Source organism: Cherax quadricarinatus, unplaced genomic scaffold (assembly GCF_038502225.1).
Source record: "Cherax quadricarinatus isolate ZL_2023a unplaced genomic scaffold, ASM3850222v1 Contig37, whole genome shotgun sequence".
NCBI lineage: Eukaryota > Metazoa > Arthropoda > Malacostraca > Decapoda > Parastacidae > Cherax > Cherax quadricarinatus.
This window is the reverse complement of record NW_027195063.1, coordinates 467,159-487,033: the sequence shown is the minus strand read 5'-3', so window position 1 is coordinate 487,033 and position 19,875 is coordinate 467,159. Positions and strand designations below refer to the sequence as shown.

The 19,875-nt window shown below is 50.1% G+C and overlaps 1 protein-coding gene across 5 annotated transcripts in view; it reads left to right on the top strand.

Annotated features, from left to right (window-relative positions):
- Window positions 1–5,486: 5,486 nt before the first annotated feature.
- Window positions 5,487–19,875, top strand: part of LOC128700977 (potassium channel subfamily K member 6-like) — a 57,633-nt gene continuing 43,244 nt past the window's right edge. For 2 of the 5 annotated variants that reach the window (XM_070079902.1, XM_070079898.1), the window contains exon 1: window positions 5,487–5,575. The gene's annotated coding sequence lies outside the window, so the exon portion shown is untranslated. Of the gene's footprint in view, window positions 5,576–15,106; window positions 15,126–18,532; window positions 18,603–19,875 lie in introns of those variants that run through there. The other 3 variants (XM_070079900.1, XM_070079901.1, XM_070079899.1) reach the window with 3 other exon arrangements.

Sequence of the window (19,875 nt, the reverse complement as noted above, 5' to 3'; positions counted from 1 at the left end):
CTTTCCCAGCTACAGTGATGAAAGACGGAGTCGCATCGTTGCTTAACCAGCTTCCGATTCTCCTGCTCAAACTCCCACCTGACAAAAACAGCCAACGGGCCCCATGATGCCCCATTACAACCAACGCGTCAACCCTAACACCGCAAGTCACCAACGAGAAGCACTATAGCCCAGGAAAACACTATCACACCCTTCACTAACATATAAGCGACCTGATGCACTAAGATGAAAACAAAAGACGTTGAGAACTACCCTAAAGACCTTCAAGAACATACCCATGATGACCAGAACAGAGGCCATGCGTTTATTTGCGAAGTTACCCGACCACCCAACACCTGACCCACAGATAAAACGCCTGGGTAAGGTCATCTGGCCTCCCAGATGACCTCACCCAGACACAAAACGCCTGGGTCAGGTCATCTGGCCTCCCAGATGACTTCACCCAGACACAAAACGCCTGTGTCATGTCATCTGGCCTCCCAGATGACCTCACCCAGACACAAAACGCCTGGGTCAGGTCATCTGGCCTCCCAGATGACCTCACCCAGACACAAAACCCCTGTGTCAGGTCATCTGGCCTCCCAGATGACCTCATCCACACACAAAACGCCTGTGTCAGGTCATCTGGCCTCCCAGATGACCTCACCCAGACACAAAACGCCTGTGTCAGGTCATCTGGCCTCCCAGATGACCTCACCCAGACACAAAACGCCTGGGTCAGGTCATCTGGCCTCCCAGATGACCTCACCCAGACACAAAACGCCTGTGTCAGGTCATCTGGCCTCCCAGATGACCTCACCCAGACACAAAACGCCTGGGTCAGGTCATCTGGCCTCCCAGATGACCTCACCCAGACACAAAACGCCTGGGTCAGGTCATCTGGCCTCCCAGATGACCTCACCCAGACACAAAACGCCTGTGTCAGGTCATCTGGCCTCCCAGATGACCTCACCCAGACACAAAACGCCTGTGTCAGGTCATCTGGCCTCCCAGATGACCTCACCCAGACACAAAACGCCTGGGTCAGGTCATCTGGCCTCCCAGATGACCTCACCCAGACACAAAACGCCTGTGTCAGGTCATCTGGCCTCCCAGATGACCTCACCCAGACACAAAACGCCTGGGTCAGGTCATCTGGCCTCCCAGATGACCTCACCCAGACACAAAACGCCTGTGTCAGGTCATCTGGCCTCCCAGATGACCTCACCCAGACACAAAACGCCTGGGTCAGGTCATCTGGCCTCCCAGATGACCTCACCCAGACACAAAACGCCTGTGTCAGGTCATCTGGCCTCCCAGATGACCTCACCCAGACACAAAACGCCTGTGTCAGGTCATCTGGCCTCCCAGATGACCTCACCCAGACACAAAACGCCTGGGTCAGGTCATCTGGCCTCCCAGATGACCTCACCCAGCTATCCTATATTAAATATATCACAGTGAAGCCAGTCCTTATACGGAACATCATAGGATTAAGCCCAGCGTCAGGACGCAGATCCTGACGAATCAATTAACCAACTCTATTACCAAACCTGTTCTTTCAAATCTTCTTTCTAAATCTAAATTTCTCTAACTTGAGTCTTGCGTTGGTGAGATATTTTTATCACGTTATTTCTATCCCCTTTATTTATTCCTGTATTCCATTTATACACTTCAATTCTACCTCCCTTAATTCTACGTCTCTCCAGAGAGTGTACGTTCACTGCCCTGAGTAGGATAGACAGTGCCATGAGTAGGATAGACAGTGCCCTGAGTCTATCATCGGGGGATAGTGCCCTCAGTCTATCATCGTAGGATAGACAGTGCCCTGAGTCTATTATCGGGGGATAGTGCCCTCAGTCTATCATCGTAGGAGAGACAGTGCCCTGAGTCTATTATCGGGGGGATAGTGCCCTCAGTCTATTATCGTAGGATAGACAGTGCCCTGAGTCTATTATCGGGGGGATAGTGCCCTCAGTCTATTATCGGGGGGATAGTGCCCTCAGTCTATTATCGTAGGATAGAGAGTGCCCTGAGTCTATTATCGGGGGGATAGTGCCCTCAGTCTATCATCGTAGGAGAGACAGTGCCCTCAGTCTATCATCGTAGGATAGACAGTGCCCTGAGTCTATTATCGGGGGGATAGTGCCCTCAGTCTATCATCGTAGGAGAGACAGTGCTGAGGGACTGACCACCTTGTTCCAGACCATGGTGCTGGACTCTTCTCCAGGCTGAGGGACTGACCACCTTGTTCCAGACCATGGTGCTGGACTCTTCTCCAGGCTGAGGGACTGACCACCTTGTTCCAGACCATGGTACTGAACTCTTCTCCAGGCTGAGGGACTGACCACCTTGTTCCAGACCATGGTGCTGGACTCTTCTCCAGGCTGAGGGACTGACCACCTTGTTCCAGACCATGGTGCTGGACTCTTCTCCAGGCTGAGGGACTGACCACCTTGTTCCAGACCATGGTACTGAACTCTTCTCCAGGCTGAGGGACTGACCACCTTGTTCCAGACCATGGAGCTGAACTCTTCTCCAGGCTGAGGGACTGACCACCTTGTTCCAGACCATGGTGCTGAACTCTTCTCCAAGCTGAGGGACTGACCACCTTGTTCCAGACCATGGTGCTGAACTCTTCTCCAGGCTGAGGGACTGACCAACTTGTTCCAGACCATGGTGCTGAACTCTTCTCCAGGCTGAGGGACTGACCAACTTGTTCCAGACCATGATGCTGAACTCTTCTCCAGGCTGAGGGACTGACCAACTTGTTCCAGACCATGATGCTGAACTCTTCTCCAGGCTGAGGGACTGACCACCTTGTTCCAGACCATGGTGCTAACTCTTCCGCGGGACGGTCCATAACCAGGCCTGGTGGTGGATCAGAACCTGATCAACCAGGTTGTTACTGCTGGCTGCACGTAAACCAACGTAGGAACCACAGCCTGGCTAGTCAGATACTGTGTCTGTCCAGCTCCCTCTTGAAGACAACCAGGGGTCTTGAAGACAACCAGGGGTCTTGAAGACAACCAGGGGTCTTGACAACCAGGGGTCTTGAAGACAACCAGGGGTCTTGAAGACAACCAAGGGTCTTGAAGACAACCAAGGGTCTTGAAGACAACCGGGGGTCTTGAAGACAACCAGGGGTCTTGAAGACAACCAGGGGTTTTGAAGACAACCAGGGGTCTTGAAGACAACCAGGGGTCTTGAAGACAACCAGGGGTCTTGAAGACAACCAAGGGTCTTGAAGACAACCAAGGGTCTTGAAGACAACCAAGGGTCTTGAAGACAACCAGGGGTCTTGAAGACAACCAGGGGTCTTGAAGACAACCAGGGGTCTTGAAGACAACCAGGGGTCTTGAAGACAACCAAGGGTCTTGAAGACAACCGGGGGTCTTGAAGACAACCAGGGGTCTTGAAGACAACCAGGGGTCTTGAAGACAACCAGGGGTCTTGAAGACAACCAGGGGTCTTGAAGACAGCCAGGGGTCTTGAAGACAACCAGTGGTCTTGAAGACAACCAGGGGTCTTGAAGACAACCAGGGGTCTTGAAGACAACCAGGGGTCTTGAAGACAACCAGGGGTCTTGAAGACAACCAGGAGTCTTGATGACAACCAGGAGTCTTGAAGACAACCAAGGGTCTTGAAGACAACCGGGGGTCTTGAAGACAACCAGGGGTCTTGAAGACAACCAGGGGTCTTGAAGACAACCAGGGGTCTTGAAGACAACCAGGGGTCTTGAAGACAACCAGGAGTCTTGAAGACAACCAAGGGTCTTGAAGACAACCGGGGGTCTTGAAGACAGCCAGGGGTCTTGAAGACAACCAGGAGTCTTGATGACAACCAGGAGTCTTGAAGACAACCAAGGGTCTTGAAGACAACCGGGGGTCTTGAAGACAACCAGGGGTCTTGAAGACAACCAGGGGTCTTGAAGACAACCAGGGGTCTTGAAGACAACCAGGGGTCTTGAAGACAGCCAGGGGTCTTGAAGACAACCAGTGGTTTTGAAGACAACCAGGGGTCTTGAAGACAACCAGGGGTCTTGAAGACAACCAGGGGTCTTGAAGACAACCAGGGGTCTTGATGACAACCAGGGGTCTTGAAGACAACCAGGGGTCTTGAAGACAACCAGGGGTCTTGAAGACAACCAGGGGTCTTGAAGACAACCAGGAGTCTTGAAGATATACACCTCTCAGTGTATATACACTGAGATATACACCTCTCAGTGTATATACACTGAGATATACACCTCTCAGTGTATATACACTGAGATATACACCTCACAGTATATATACACTGAGATATACACCTCTCAGTGTATATACACTGAGATATACACCTCACAGTATATATACACTGAGATATACACCTCTCAGTGTATATACACTGAGATATACACCTCACAGTATATATACACTGAGACATACACATCTTAGTGTATATACACTGAGATATACACCTCTCAGTGTATATACACTGAGATATACACCTCTCAGTGTATATACACTGAGATATACCTATCTTAGTGTATATACACTGAGATAAGAACATAAGAACATAAGAAAGGAGGAACACTGCAGGAGGCCTGCTGGCCCATACTAGGCAGGTCCTTTACAATTCATCCCACTAACAAAACACCTCTCAGTGTATATACACTGAGATATACACCTCTCAATGTATATACACTGAGATATACACTTCACAGTATATATACACTGAGATATACACATCTCAGTGTATATATACACATCTCAGTGTATATATACACCTCTCAGTGTATATGTACACCTCTCTGTGTATATACACTGAGACATACACATCTCAGTGTATATATACACCTCTCAGTGTATATATACACCTCTCAGTGTATATACACTGAGACATACACCTCTCAGTGTATATATACACCTCTCAGTGTATATGTACACCTCTCTGTGTATATATACACCTCTCAGTGTATATACACTGAGACATACACATCTCAGTGTATATATACACCTCTCAGTGTATATATACACCTCTCAGTGTATATACACTGAGACATACACCTCTCAGTGTATATATACACCTCTCAGTGTATATATACACCTCTTAGTGTATATACACTGAGACATACACATCTCAGTGTATATATACACCTCTCAGTGTATATATACACCTCTCAGTGTATATACACTGAGGCATACACATCTCAGTGTATATATACACCTCTCAGTGTATATATACACCTCTCAGTGTATATACACTGAGACATACACATCTCAGTGTATATATACACCTCTCAGTGTATATATACACCTCTCAGTGTATATACACTGAGACATACACATCTCAGTGTATATATACACCTCTCAGTGTATATATATACACCTCTCAGTGTATATACACTGAGACATACACATCTCAGTGTATATATACATGCTTATTGTATTTATATTCAATAAAATACAATTTGTATTTCATTACGGATGACAGAGAAGCGCTAAAGCCTTATGGAAATGGCATGTAATGGGCAGTGGTAGTTGGGTAGTGGTGGGCAGGACAGAGAGAGGGTATCAAGAGAGAGGCAGCAGTCAGTACCCAGCCAGCACTGGCAGTGAGTGTGTCTACGTGTGTATACTGGATATATACGTGTGTGTATACTGGATATATACGTGTGTGTATACTGGATATATACGTGTGTGTATACTGGATATATACGTGTGTGTATACTGGATATATATGTGTGTGTATACTGGATATATACGTGTGTGTATACTGGATATATACGTGTGTGTATACTGGATATATACGTGTGTGTATACTGGATATATACGTGTGTGTATACTGGATATATACGTGTGTGTATACTGGATATATACGTGTGTATACTGGATATATACGTGTGTGTATACTGGATATATACGTGTGTGTATACTGGATATATACGTGTGTGTATACTGGATATATACGTGTGTGTATACTGGATATATACGTGTGTATACTGGATATATACGTGTGTGTATACTGGATATATACGTGTGTGTATACTGGATATATACGTGTGTGTATACTGGATATATACGTGTGTGTATAGTGGATATATACTTGTATAGCCCTCCTAGGGGGGTCAGTCCCTTGACGGATAGGGGGGTTAGCCCCTCAACCTAGACAGATAGGGGGGGTCAGTCCCTCAACCTAGACAGATAGGGGGGGTCAGTCCCTCAACCTAGACAGATAGGGGGGTCAGTCCCTCAACCTAGACAGATAGGGGGGGGTCAGTCCCTCAACCTAGACAGATAGGGGGGTCAGTCCCTCAACCTAGACAGATAGGGGGTTCAGTCCCTCAACCTAGACAGACAGGGGGTCAGTCCCTCAACCTAGACAGATAGGGGGGTCAGTTTCTCAACCTAGACAGATAGGGGGGTCAGTCCCTCAACCTAGACAGATAGGGGGGTCAGTCCCTCAACCTAGACAGACAGGGGGGTCAGTCCCTCAACCTAGACAGATAGGGGGGGTCAGTCCCTCAACCTACACAGATAGGGGGGTCAGTCCCTCAACCTAGACAGATAGGGGGGTCAGTCCCTCAACCTAGACAGACAGGGGGTCAGTCCCTCAACCTAGACAGATAGGGGGGTCAGTTTCTCAACCTAGATAGGGGGGTCAGTCCCTCAACCTAGACAGATAGGGGGTCAGTCCCTCAACCTAGACAGACGGGGGGGTCAGTCCCTCAACCTAGACAGATAGGGGGGTCGGTCCCTCAACCTAGACAGATAGGGGGTCAGTCCCTCAACTTGGACAGATAGGGGAGGTCAGTCCCTCAACCTAGACAGATAGGGGAGGTCAGTCCCTCAACATGGGGTCAGTCCCTCAACCTAGACGGATAGGGGGGTCAGTCCCTCAACCTAGACGGATAGGGGGGTCAGTCCCTCAACCTAGACGGATAGGGGGGTCAGTCCCTCAACCTAGAGAGATAATGGGTCATTCCCTCAACCTAGACAGTTAGGGGGGTCAGTCCGTCAACCTAAACAGATAGGGGGGTCAGTCCCTCAACCTAGACAGATATGGGGGTCAGTCCCTCAACCTAGACAGATATGGGGGTCAGTCCCTCAACCTAGACAGATAGGGGGGTCAGTCCCTCAACCTAGACAGATATGGGGGTCAGTCCCTCAAACTAGACAGAAGGGTCAGTCCCTCAAAATAGATATGGGGGTCAGTCCCTCAACCTACAGATAGGGGGGTCAGTCAACCTAGAAAGATGTGGGGGTCAGTCCCTCAACCTACAGATAGGGGGGTCAGTCAACCTAGAAAGATGTAGGGGTCAGTCCCTCAACCTAGACAGATAGGGGGGTCAGTCCGTCAACCTAGACAGATAGGGGGTTCAGTCCCTCAACCTAGACAGATAGGGGGGTCAGTCCCTCAACCTAGACAGATAGGGGGTTCAGTCCCTCAACCTAGACAGATATGGGGGTCAGTCCCTCAACCTAGACAGATATGGGGGTCAGTCCCTCAACCTAGACAGATATGGGGGTCAGTCCCTCAACCTAGACAGATAGGGGGGTCAGTCCCTCAACCTAGACAGATAGGGGGGTCAGTCCCTCAACCTAGACAGATAGGGGGTTCAGTCCCTCAACCTAGACAGATAGGGGGGTCAGTCCCTCAACCTAGACAGATATGGGGGTCAGTCCCTCAACCTAGACAGATAGGGGAGTCAGTCATTCAACCTAGACAGATAGGGGGGTCAGTCACTCAACCTAGACAGATATGGGGGTCAGTCCCTCAAACTAGACAGATGGGTCAGTCCCTTAAAATAGACAGATAGGGGGGTCAGTCCCTCAACCTATAGATAGGGGGGTCAGTCAACCTAGAAAGATGTGGGGGTCAGTCCCTCAACCTAGACAGATAGGGGGGTCAGTCCCTCAACCTAGACAGATAGGGGGGTCAGTCCCTCAACCTAGACAGATAGGGGGGTCAGTCCCTCAACCTAGACAGATAGGGGGTCAGTCCCTCAACCTAGACAGATAGGGGGGTCAGTCCCTCAACCTAGACAGATAGGGGGGTCAGTCCCTCAACCTAGACAGATAGGGAGGTCAGTCCCTCAACCTAGACAGATAGGGGGGTCAGTCCCTCAACCTAGACAGATAGGGGGGTCAGTCCCTCAACCTAGACAGATATGGGGGTCAGTCCCTCAACCTAGACAGATAGAGGGGTCAGTCCCTCAACCTAGACAGATAGGGGGGTTCATCAACCTAGACAGATGGGGGGGTCAGTCCCTCAACCTAGACAGATAGGGGGGAGTCAGTCCCTCAACCTAGACTGATGGGGGGTCAGTCCCTCAACCTAGACAGATAGGGGGGAGTCAGTCCCTTAACCTAGACAGATAGGGGGGAGTCAGTCCCTCAACCTAGACAGATAGGGGGGAGTCAGTCCCTCAACCTAGACAGATAGGGGGGAGTCAGTCCCTCAACCTAGACAGATAGGGGGGAGTCAGTCCCTCAACCTAGACAGATAGGGGGGAGTCAGTCCCTCAACCTAGACAGATAGGGGGGAGTCAGTCCCTCAACCTAGACAGATAGGGGGGAGTCAGTCCCTCAAACTAGACAGATAGGGGGGGTCAGTCGCTCAAACTAGACAGATAGGGGGGGTCAGTCCCTCAATCTAGACAGATAGGGGGGTCAGTCCCTCAACCTAGACAGATAGGGGGGTCAGTCCCTCAACCTAGACAGATAGGGGGGTCAGTCCCTCAACCTAGACGGATAGGGGGTCAGTCCCTCAACCTAGACAGATAGGGGGTCAGTCCCTCAACCTAGACGGATAGGGGGGTCAGTCCCTCAACCTAGACGGATAGGGGGTCAGTCCCTCATCCTAGACAGATAGGGGGGTCAGTCCCTCAACCTAGACAGATAGGGTGGTCAGTCCCTCAACCTAGACAGATAGGGGGGTCAGTCCCTCAACCTAGACAGATAGGGTGGTCAGTCCCTCAACCTAGACAGATAGGGTGGTCAGTCCCTCAACCTAGACAGATAGGGGGGTCAGTCCCTCAACCTATAATCGAATGAAAGATTTCTGGGCGTAACGTTGAGGTTATAAGACACACAGTGGCTGCACAATCATAAATCGTCACCTAATCAACACAGGATCGAGTCAGACAAAAGATAATCTTCAATTCTCTTATCAGGAGTCCACAAGAGGATCAGAGATAATACTCAATCCCATTAAGATACCCTCACAGATATTTGTCACTTGAGATATCTGTACATAGCGTTGGTGGCTCAGAGATGCTGGAACGATATCGTTCCAGACCATGATGCTGAACTCTTCTCCAGGTTGAGGGACTGACCACCTTGTTCCAGACCATGGTGCTGGACTCTTCTCCAGGCTGAGGGACTGACCACCTTGTTCCAGACCATGGTGCTGGACTCTTCTCCAGGCTGAGGGACTGACCACCTTGTTCCAGACCATGGTGCTGGACTCTTCTCCAGGTTGAGGGACTGACCACCTTGTTCCAGACCATGGTGCTGAACTCTTCTCCAGGCTGAGGGACTGACCACCTTGTTCCAGACCATGGTGCTAACTCTTCCGCGGGACGGTCCATAACCAGGCCTGGTGGTGGATCAGAACCTGATCAACCAGGTTGTTACTGCTGGCTGCACGTAAACCAACGTAGGAACCATAGCCTGGCTGGCTAGTTACTGTGTGTCTGTCCAGCTCCCACTTGAAGACAACCAGGGGTCTTGAAGACAACCAGGGGTCTTGAAGACAACCAGGGATCTTGAAGACAACCAGGGGTGTTGAAGACAACCAGGGATCTTGAAGACAACCAGGGGTGTTGAAGACAACCAGGGGTGTTGAAGACAACCAGGGGTGTTGAAGACAACCAGGGGTGTTGAAGACAACCAGGGGTGTTGAATACAACCAGGGGTGTTGAAGACAACCAGGGATCTTGAAGACAACCAGGGGTGTTGAAGACAACCAGGGGTGTTGAAGACAACCAGGGGTGTTGAATACAACCAGGGGTGTTGAATACAACCAGGGGTGTTGAAGACAACCAGGGATCTTGAAGACAACCAGGGGTGTTGAAGACAACCAGGGGTGTTGAAGACAACCAGGGGTCTTGAAGACAACCAGGGGTCTTGAAGACAACCAAGGGTCTTGAAGACAACCAGGGGTCTTGAAGACAACCAGGGGTCTTGAAGACAACCAGGGGTCTTGAAGACAACCAGGGGTCTTGAAGACAACCAGGAGTCTTGAAGACAACCAGGAGTCTTGACAACCAGGGGTCTTGAAGACAACCAGGAGTCTTGAAGACAACCAGGAGTCTTGAAGACAACCAGGGGTGTTGAAGACAACCAGGGGTGTTGAAGACAACCAGGGGTGTTGAAGACAACCAGGGGTGTTGAAGACAACCAGGGGTGTTGAAGACAACCAGGGGTGTTGACAACCAGGGGTGTTGAAGACAACCAGGAGTCTTGAAGACAACCAGGGGTGTTGAAGACAACCAGGAGTCTTGAAGACAACCAGGAGTCTTGAAGACAACCAGGGGTGTTGAAGACAACCAGGGGTGTTGAAGACAACCAGGAGTCTTGAAGACAACCAGGGGTGTTGAAGACAACCAGGGGTGTTGAAGACAACCAGGAGTCTTGAAGACAACCAGGGGTGTTGAAGACAACCAGGAGTCTTGAAGACAACCAGGAGTCTTGAAGACAACCAGGGGTGTTGAAGACAACCAGGAGTCTTGAAGACAACCAGGAGTCTTGAAGACAACCAGGGGTCTTGAAGACAACCAGGAGTCTTGAAGACAACCAGGAGTCTTGAAGACAACCAGGAGTCTTGAAGACAACCAGGGGTGTTGAAGACAACCAGGAGTCTTGAAGACAACCAGGAGTCTTGAAGACAACCAGGGGTGTTGAAGACAACCAGGAGTCTTGAAGACAACCAGGAGTCTTGAAGACAACCAGGAGTCTTGAAGACAACCAGGAGTCTTGAAGACAACCAGGGGTCTTGAAGACAACCAGGAGTCTTGAAGACAACCAGGGGTCTTGAAGACAACCAGGGGTCTTGAAGACAACCAGGGATCTTGAAGACAACCAGGGGTCTTGAAGACAACCAGGGGTGTTGAAGACAACCAGGGGTGTTGAAGACAACCAGGAGTCTTGAAGACAACCAGGGGTCTTGAAGACAACCAGGAGTCTTGAAGACAACCAGGGGTGTTGAAGACAACCAGGAGTCTTGAAGACAACCAGGAGTCTTGAAGACAACCAGGAGTCTTGAAGACAACCAGGGGTGTTGAAGACAACCAGGAGTCTTGAAGACAACCAGGAGTCTTGAAGACAACCAGGAGTCTTGAAGACAACCAGGAGTCTTGAAGACAACCAGGGGTCTTGAAGACAACCAGGGGTCTTGAAGACAACCAGGGGTCTTGAAGACAACCAGGGATCTTGAAGACAACCAGGGGTCTTGAAGACAACCAGGGGTGTTGAAGACAACCAGGGGTGTTGAAGACAACCAGGGGTGTTGAAGACAACCAGGAGTCTTGAAGACAACCAGGGGTGTTGAAGACAACCAGGGGTGTTGAAGACAACCAGGGGTGTTGAAGACAACCAGGAGTCTTGAAGACAACCAGGAGTCTTGAAGACAACCAGGAGTCTTGAAGACAACCAGGAGTCTTGAAGACAACCAGGGGTCTTGAAGACAACCAGGAGTCTTGAAGACAACCAGGAGTCTTGAAGACAACCAGGGGTGTTGAAGACAACCAGGAGTCTTGAAGACAACCAGGGGTGTTGAAGACAACCAGGAGTCTTGAAGACAACCAGGAGTCTTGAAGACAACCAGGGGTGTTGAAGACAACCAGGAGTCTTGAAGACAACCAGGAGTCTTGAAGACAACCAGGGGTGTTGAAGACAACCAGGAGTCTTGAAGACAACCAGGAGTCTTGAAGACAACCAGGGGTCTTGAAGACAACCAGGAGTCTTGAAGACAACCAGGAGTCTTGAAGACAACCAGGGGTCTTGAAGACAACCAGGAGTCTTGAAGACAACCAGGAGTCTTGAAGACAACCAGGGGTGTTGAAGACAACCAGGGGTGTTGAAGACAACCAGGGGTGTTGAAGACAACCAGGGGTGTTGAAGACAACCAGGGGTGTTGAAGACAACCAGGGGTCTTGAAGACAACCAGGATCCATACATAGCTTTAAGCAGAGGTATGATAAAGTTCATGGAGCAGGAAGAGTTACGAAGTAGCGGCCAGTGAAGAGGGTGAACCAGGAGCTGTAAATCGACCCCTGCAACCACAACTAGGCGTGTACACGCACACGCACACACGCACACGCACGCACGCTCATATGATCCCAGTCCCTTAGGCCTATATAAGGCCTAATCTCGCTGTGTGTTAGTCTGAGTCCAGTCAGTGATATACACGAGTGATACTGTGTCGCCTTGTGGGTGAATACACTGTGGATAACTGGGACAAATTTTCAGATACTCGTTGAAGCCGAGACCTTTCATGTAGATAAACCCTGGGTAGCTAAATTAGGCTGGACAGCTGAGGAAAGTGGAGGGGTAGGTTCAACAGGAACCTGCCTAGTATAGTCCAGTAGACTTACTGCACTAATTGGTGTGTCGAGACAACACAGTAAGTGTCAGGGGCCCAAGACTGTTCAACTGCCTCCCAGGATACATAAGGGGGATTACCAGTAGATCCCTGGTTGCCTTCAAGACCCCTGGTTGTCTTCAAGACCCCTGGTTGTCTTCAAGACTCCTGGTTGTCTTCAAGACTCCTGGTTGTCTTCAAGACCCCTGGTTGTCTTCAAGACCCCTGGTTGTCTTCAAGACTCCTGGTTGTCTTCAAGACTCCTGGTTGTCTTCAAGACCCCTGGTTGTCTTCAAGACCCCTGGTTGTCTTCAAGACCCCTGGTTGTCTTCAAGACCCCTGGTTGTCTTCAAGACCCCTGGTTGTCTTCAAGACTCCTGGTTGTCTTCAAGACCCCTGGTTGTCTTCAAGACCCCTGGTTGTTTACCTGGAGTTTTCCTGCAGAGAGTTCTGGGGGTCAACGCCCCCGCAGGCCGGTCTGTGACCAGGCCTCATGGTGGATCAGAGCCTGATCAACCAGGCTGTTGCTGCTGGCTGCACGCAAACCAACATACGAGCCACAGCCCGGCTGATCCGGAACTGACTTTAGGTGCTTGTCCAGTGCCAGCTTGAAGACTGCCAGGGGTCTGTTGGTAATCCCCCTTATGTGTGCTGGGAGGCAGTTGAACAGTCTCGGGCCCCTGACACTTATTGTATGGTCTCTTAACGTGCTAGTGACACCCCTGCTTTTCATTGGGGGGATGGTGCATCGTCTGCCAAGTCTTTTGCTTTCGTAGTGAGTGATTTTCGTGTGCAAGTTCGGTACTAGTCCCTCTAGGATTTTCCAGGTGTATATAATCATGTATCTCTCCCTCCTGCGTTCCATGGAATACAGGTTTAGGAACCTCAAGCGCTCCCAATAATTGAGGTGTTTTATCTCCGTTATGCGCGCCGTGAAAGTTCTCTGTACATTTTCTAGGTCGGCAAGATCCCTGGTTGTCTTCAAGACCCCTGGTTGTCTTCAAGACCCCTGGTTGTCTTCAAGATCCCTGGTTGTCTTCAAGACCCCTGGTTGTCTTCAAGACCCCCTGGTTGTCTTCAAGACCCCCTGGTTGTCTTCAAGACCCCCTGGTTATCTTCAAGACCCCTGGTTGTCTTCAAGACTCCCTGGTTGTCTTCAAGACCCCTGGTTGTCTTCAAGACCCCCTGGTTGTCTTCAAGACCCCCTGGTTGTCTTCAAGACCCCTGGTTGTCTTCAAGACCCCCTGGTTGTCTTCAAGACCCCCTGGTTGTCTTCAAGACCCCCTGGTTGTCTTCAAGACCCCCTGGTTGTCTTCAAGAGGGAGCTGGACACACAGTTCCTGACCAGCCAGGCTGTGGTTCCTATGTTTACGTGCGTCCAGTAACAACCTGGTTGATCAGGTCATGAACCACCACCAGGTCTGGTCATGAACCGTCCCACGGGGGCGTCGACCCCCAGTGACTTCAACAATGATTCCCTCTCTAAACTGATGCACTGAGCACACAGACTTCACCCAACTCAGGGACTGTTACCTCAGACTCCTGACCCTCGACCATTCTTCTGTATATTGGACTGAAGAAAGCCACTTTCCTGCGAAACGTTTTTAGAATAAAGTTGTCTCAGAGCGTGGGCGAAATGTTCCACGTAGGATATTGTGTATATACCAGATGGAGAGCATAGCAGTGGCAAGAATAGACAAGGAATAGGCAAGAATAGACCTTAAGAATGGGAAGAGTAGATAGAGATGGATTAATAATGCTTATTTCTAGCAGTACACTGCTGTATAGCCCTTGTGGTTTAGCGCTTCTTTGATTATAATAACTACCAGTATATGATACAACTTATACAGACCATAATAATAATAATAATAATAATATTACTACCAGTACCTGACACAACTTATACAGACCATAATAATAATAATAATAATATTTATTACTACCAGTACCTGACACAACTTATACAGACCATAGCTGACACCTATGACATACTACTATATAGAAAGTTCCTTGTTATGTAGGGAATTTCCTGCAAATTAGGCCAGTTTTGTCCCCAGGATGCCACCCACACCAGTCCACTAACACCCAGCTACCTACTTACTGCTGGGTGAACACGGACAGCAGGTGTCTTAAGGAAACCGGGGATCGAACCACGGACCTCGGTGTGAGACCCGAGCGCCTTACCAACCCAGCTACGGGAAGGATTAGGTCAGGAGAACATAAGAATGAACAAGGATGAATTAGACACGAGTGTACAGGTATATTTAAGTGCAATTATTGTATATAGTGCAAATTACCCTCCACAACAACCTAAACAACCCGAAATAATGTAAAATGAATGAATTTGTTAACGGCATTGGGACTATTATCCGTTGAAATGGTCATTAGAAAGTAATTATTGTATCAGTACTGATAAGACGTTCTTAAGATTGGTACCCCAGAGACGAGGGGCAGTATCTAAGGTAGATAGTGACTTGTCTCTAGTGTGTGTTGTGTGTAGGGATCAGTGTTTGTTGTGGTCAGTGGTGCTGTGGCCAGTGGTGCTGTGGCCAGTGTTTGCTGTGGCCAGTGGTGTTGTGGTCAGTGTTTGCTGTGGCCAATGGTATTGTGGTCAGTGTTTGTTGTGCCCAATGGTAGTGTGGTCAGTGGTGCTGTGGCCAGTGGTGTTGTGGTCAGTGTTTGCTGTGGCCAATGGTATTATGGTCAGTGTTTGCTGTGGCCAATGTTAGTGTGGTCAGTGGTGCTGTGGCCAGTGGTGTTGTGGTCAGTGGTGTTGTGGTCAGTGGTGTTGTGGTCAGTGGTGTTGTGGTCAGTGGTGTTGTGGTCAGTGTTTGCTGTGGCCAATGGTATTGTGGTCAGTGTTTGCTGTGGCCAATGGTATTATGGTCAGTGTTTGCTGTGGCCAATGGTAGTGTGGTCAGTGGTGCTGTGGCCAGTGGTGTTGTGGTCAGTGGTGTTGTGGTCAGTGTTTGCTGTGGCCAATGGTATTGTGGTCAGTGTTTGCTGTGGCCAATGGTATTGTGGTCAGTGTTTGCTGTGGCCAATGGTAGTGTGGTCAGTGGTGCTGTGGCCAGTGGTGTTGTGGTCAGTGGTGTTGTGGTCAGTGTTTGCTGTGGCCAATGGTATTGTGGTCAGTGTTTGCTGTGGCCAATGGTATTGTGGTCAGTGTTTGCTGTGGCCAATGGTGTTGTGGTCAGTGGTGTTGTGGTCAGTGGTGTTGTGGTCAGTGGTGTTGTGGTCAGTGGTGTTGTGGTCAGTGGTGTTGTGGTCAGTGGTGTTGTGGTCAGTGGTGTTGTGGTCAGTGGTGTTGTGGTCAGTGGTGTTGTGGTCAGTGGTGTTGTGGTCAGTGGTGTTGTGGTCAGTGGTGTTGTGGTCAGTGGTGTTGTGGTCAGTGGTGTTGTGGTCAGTGGTGTTGTGGTCAGTGGTGTTGTGGTCAGTGGTGATGTGGTCAGTGGCGCTGTGGTCAGTGGCGCTGTGGTCAGTGGCGCTGTGGTCAGTGGCGCTGTGGTCAGTGGCGCTGTGGTCAGTGGCGCTGTGGTCAGTGGCGCTGTGGTCAGTGGCGCTGTGGTCAGTGGCGCTGTGGTCAGTGGCGCTGTGGTCAGTGGCGCTGTGGTCAGTGGCGCTGTGGTCAGTGGCGCTGTGGTCAGTGGCGCTGTGGTCAGTGGCGCGGTGGTCAGTGGCGCTGTGGTCAGTGGCGCTGTGGTCAGTGGCGCTGTGGTCAGTGGCGCTGTGGTCAGTGGCGCTGTGGTCAGTGGCGCTGTGGTCAGTGGCGCTGTGGTCAGTGGCGCTGTGGTCAGTGGCGCTGTGGTCAGTGGCGCTGTGGTCAGTGGCGCTGTGGTCAGTGGCGCTGTGGTCAGTGGCGCTGTGGTCAGTGGCGCTGTGGTCAGTGGCGCTGTGGTCAGTGGCGCTGTGGTCAGTGGCGCTGTGGTCAGTGGCGCTGTGGTCAGTGGCGCTGTGGTCAGTGGCGCTGTGGTCAGTGGCGCTGTGGTCAGTGGCGCTGTGGTCAGTGGCGCTGTGGTCAGTGGCGCTGTGGTCAGTGGCGCTGTGGTCAGTGGCGCTGTGGTCAGTGGCGCTGTGGTCAGTGGCGCTGTGGTCAGTGGCGCTGTGGTCAGTGGCGCTGTGGTCAGTGGCGCTGTGGTCAGTGGCGCTGTGGTCAGTGGCGCTGTGGTCAGTGGCGCTGTGGTCAGTGGCGCTGTGGTCAGTGGCGCTGTGGTCAGTGGTGTTGTGGTGCTGTGGTCAGTGGCGCTGTGGTCAGTGGCGCTGTGGTCAGTGGCGCTGTGGTCAGTGGCGCTGTGGTCAGTGGCGCTGTGGTCAGTGGCGCTGTGGTCAGTGGCGCTGTGGTCAGTGGCGCTGTGGTCAGTGGCGCTGTGGTCAGTGGCGCTGTGGTCAGTGGCGCTGTGGTCAGTGGCGCTGTGGTCAGTGGTGCTGTGGTCAGTGGCGCTGTGGTCAGTGGTGCTGTGGTCAGTGGTGTTGTGGTCAGTGGTGCTGTGGTCAGTGGTGTTGTGGTCAGTGGCGCTGTGGTCAGTGTACAACACTTGGGTATCTTGTTTCTCCACACAATGGCTTCATTAGTCCAGTACAAAGACGAATGGTGAATTTGAGAATGAGTTTGAAGTAATCAGTCCCTGAGACTGACGAAGCCACTGTCTGCTGAAACTTCCCAAATGTATCAACTTTTCGGTTCCCTGAACGTTTATCTACACCGTGGACAGTTTCTGAACATCCTAAAAACCGTGGAGCACTGCAGTAGGCCTACTGGCTCATGCTAGGCTGGTCGAACTCGCTCGTATTCGTGTGAATGTGATAGTGTATAGAAGTCCGACAAGTCGATAAAACACATGTACCATAATTAGGTACCTTTATTCCGAAACTTCTCGCCTACACAGTAGGCGTCTTGAGTCAAGTACAGAGGCAGTGGAGATGTAGAGCCGATGCAATCAGTATATTACTCTTGAAGACATAGTTCTGAGGTGGTCAGTCCCTCATCCTGAAGGGTTCCGCTCCAGAGTCTGCAACAGTGTCAAGTTGAAACACCAGTATGGAGACTTGTATACTGTCACTGGAGGAGCCAGTACTGCAGTAGGCCTACTGGCCTATGCTAGGCTGCTCCCATCCATAACCACTCGTGTAAGTTAATTTAGGCACGGGTACACACACACACACACACACACACACACACACACACACACACACACACACACACACACACACACTGTGTACACTGTGTATGTTAGGCCCATACTGGAGTATGCAGCACCAGTCTGGAACCCATACCTGGTCAAGCACGTCAAGAAGTTAGAGAAAGTACAAAGGTTTGCAACAAGGCTAGTCCCACAGCTCAAGGGAATGTCGTACGAGGAAAGGTTAAGGGAAATCGGACTGACGACACTGGAGGACAGAAGGGTCAGGGGAGACATGATAACGACATACAAGATACTGCGGGGAATAGACAAGGTGGACAGAGATAGGATGTTTCAGAGAGGGGACACAGGGACAAGGGGTCACAACTGGAAGCTGAAGACTCAGACGAGTCACAGGGACGTTAGGAAGCATTTCTTCAGTCATAGAGTTGTCAGCAAGTGGAATAGCCTAGCAAGTGAAGTAGTGGAGGCAGGAACCATACATAGTTTTAAGAAGAGGTATGACAAAGCTCAGGAAGCAGAGAGAGAGAGGATCCAGTAGCGATCAGTGAAGAGGCGGGGCCAGGAGCTGAGTCTCGACCCCTGCAACCACAATTAGGTGAATTAGGTGAGTACACACACACACAGATTGGACACAGCAACAAGGGGACACAGTAACAAGGGGACACAGTAACAAGGGGACACAGTTGGAAGCTGAAGACACAGATGAATCACAGGGATGTTAGGAAGTATTTCTTCAGTCACAGAGTAGTCAGTAAGTGGAATAGTTTGGGAAGCGATGTAGTGGAGGCAGGATCCATACATAGCTTTAAGCAGAGGTATGATAAAGCTCACGGTTCAGGGAGAGTGACATAATAGCGACCAGTGAAGAAGCGGGGCCAGGAGCTGGGACTCGACCCCTGCATCCTCAACTAGGTGAGTACACGTACGTACGTTATACATAGAAACATGTGTAAATTGATTTTAACCCCAAAAAGTCATTGATTTGTTTCACTGGGATCCTAACGTTACTCTGCCATACGTATCCTGTATTTTGTAATATCAGACGCATTGTTGATGGCGACTCACAAGTCCAGAGTAATTAAATCTGCCTATCCAATCTCCGTGACTGTTTTAATAACTTACACGTGTGTAGACTGTGTGTGTGCTGTGTGTGTATGTGTGTGTTGTATGCTGTGTGTTGTGTGTTGTATGCTGTGTGTTGTGTGTTGTATGCTGTGTATTGTATGCTGTGTGTTGTATGCTGTGTGTTGTATGCTGTGTTGTGTGTTGTATGCTGTGTGTTGTATGCTGTGTGTTGTATGCTGTGTGTTGTATGCTGTGTGTTGTGTGTTGTGTGTTGTGTGTTGTATGCTGTGTGTTGTATGCTGTGTGTTGTATGCTGTGTGTTGTATGCTGTGTTGTGTGTTGTATGTTGTGTATTGTTTGTGTGTGATGTGTGTGTGCGTTGTGTGTATTGTGTGTGATGTGTGTGCGTTGTGTGTATTGTGTGTGTGTGATGTGTGTGTATTGTGTGTGTGTGTGTGTGTGTGTGTGTGTGTGTGTGTGTGTGTGTGTGTGTGTGTATGTATGTATGTATGTATGTATGTGTAACGTGCCCCCTTGTTGCCGAGTCCCATCTCTGAAACATTCTACCGTGTCCACCTTGTCAATTCCTCTCAGTATTTCATACGTTATCATGTCTCTCATGTCCTCTAGTGTCGTCAGGTTGAGTTCCCTTAACTTCTCCTCGTAGGACATACCCTTTAGCTCCGGGACTAGTCATGTTGCAAACTTTAGCACCTTCTCCAATTTCCTGACGTGCTTGACCAGGTGTGGATTTCAAACGGGTGCTGCATACTCAAATATGGGCCTAACGTACATGATGCACAGTGTCGTGACTGACTCCTTACTAAGGTGCCGAAACTGTTCTGAGGTTTGCCAGGCGCCCATATGCTGCAGCAGTTATTTGGTTGATGTGCGCCTCAGGAGACGTGTTCAAACAAGACCCTTTTTCTTAAGTGAGGTTTGCAGCTATTGATCCCCTAACCTGTACTCCGTATGTGGTCGTCTTTGTCCTTCCCAATGTTTCATGACTTTGCACTTGGTGGGGTTAAACTCCAGGAGCCATTTGTTGGACCAAGCTTGCACCCTTTGTAATCTTACGTGAACCTCGTTGGCTTGTATTATCCTCATTAGATTCACATCA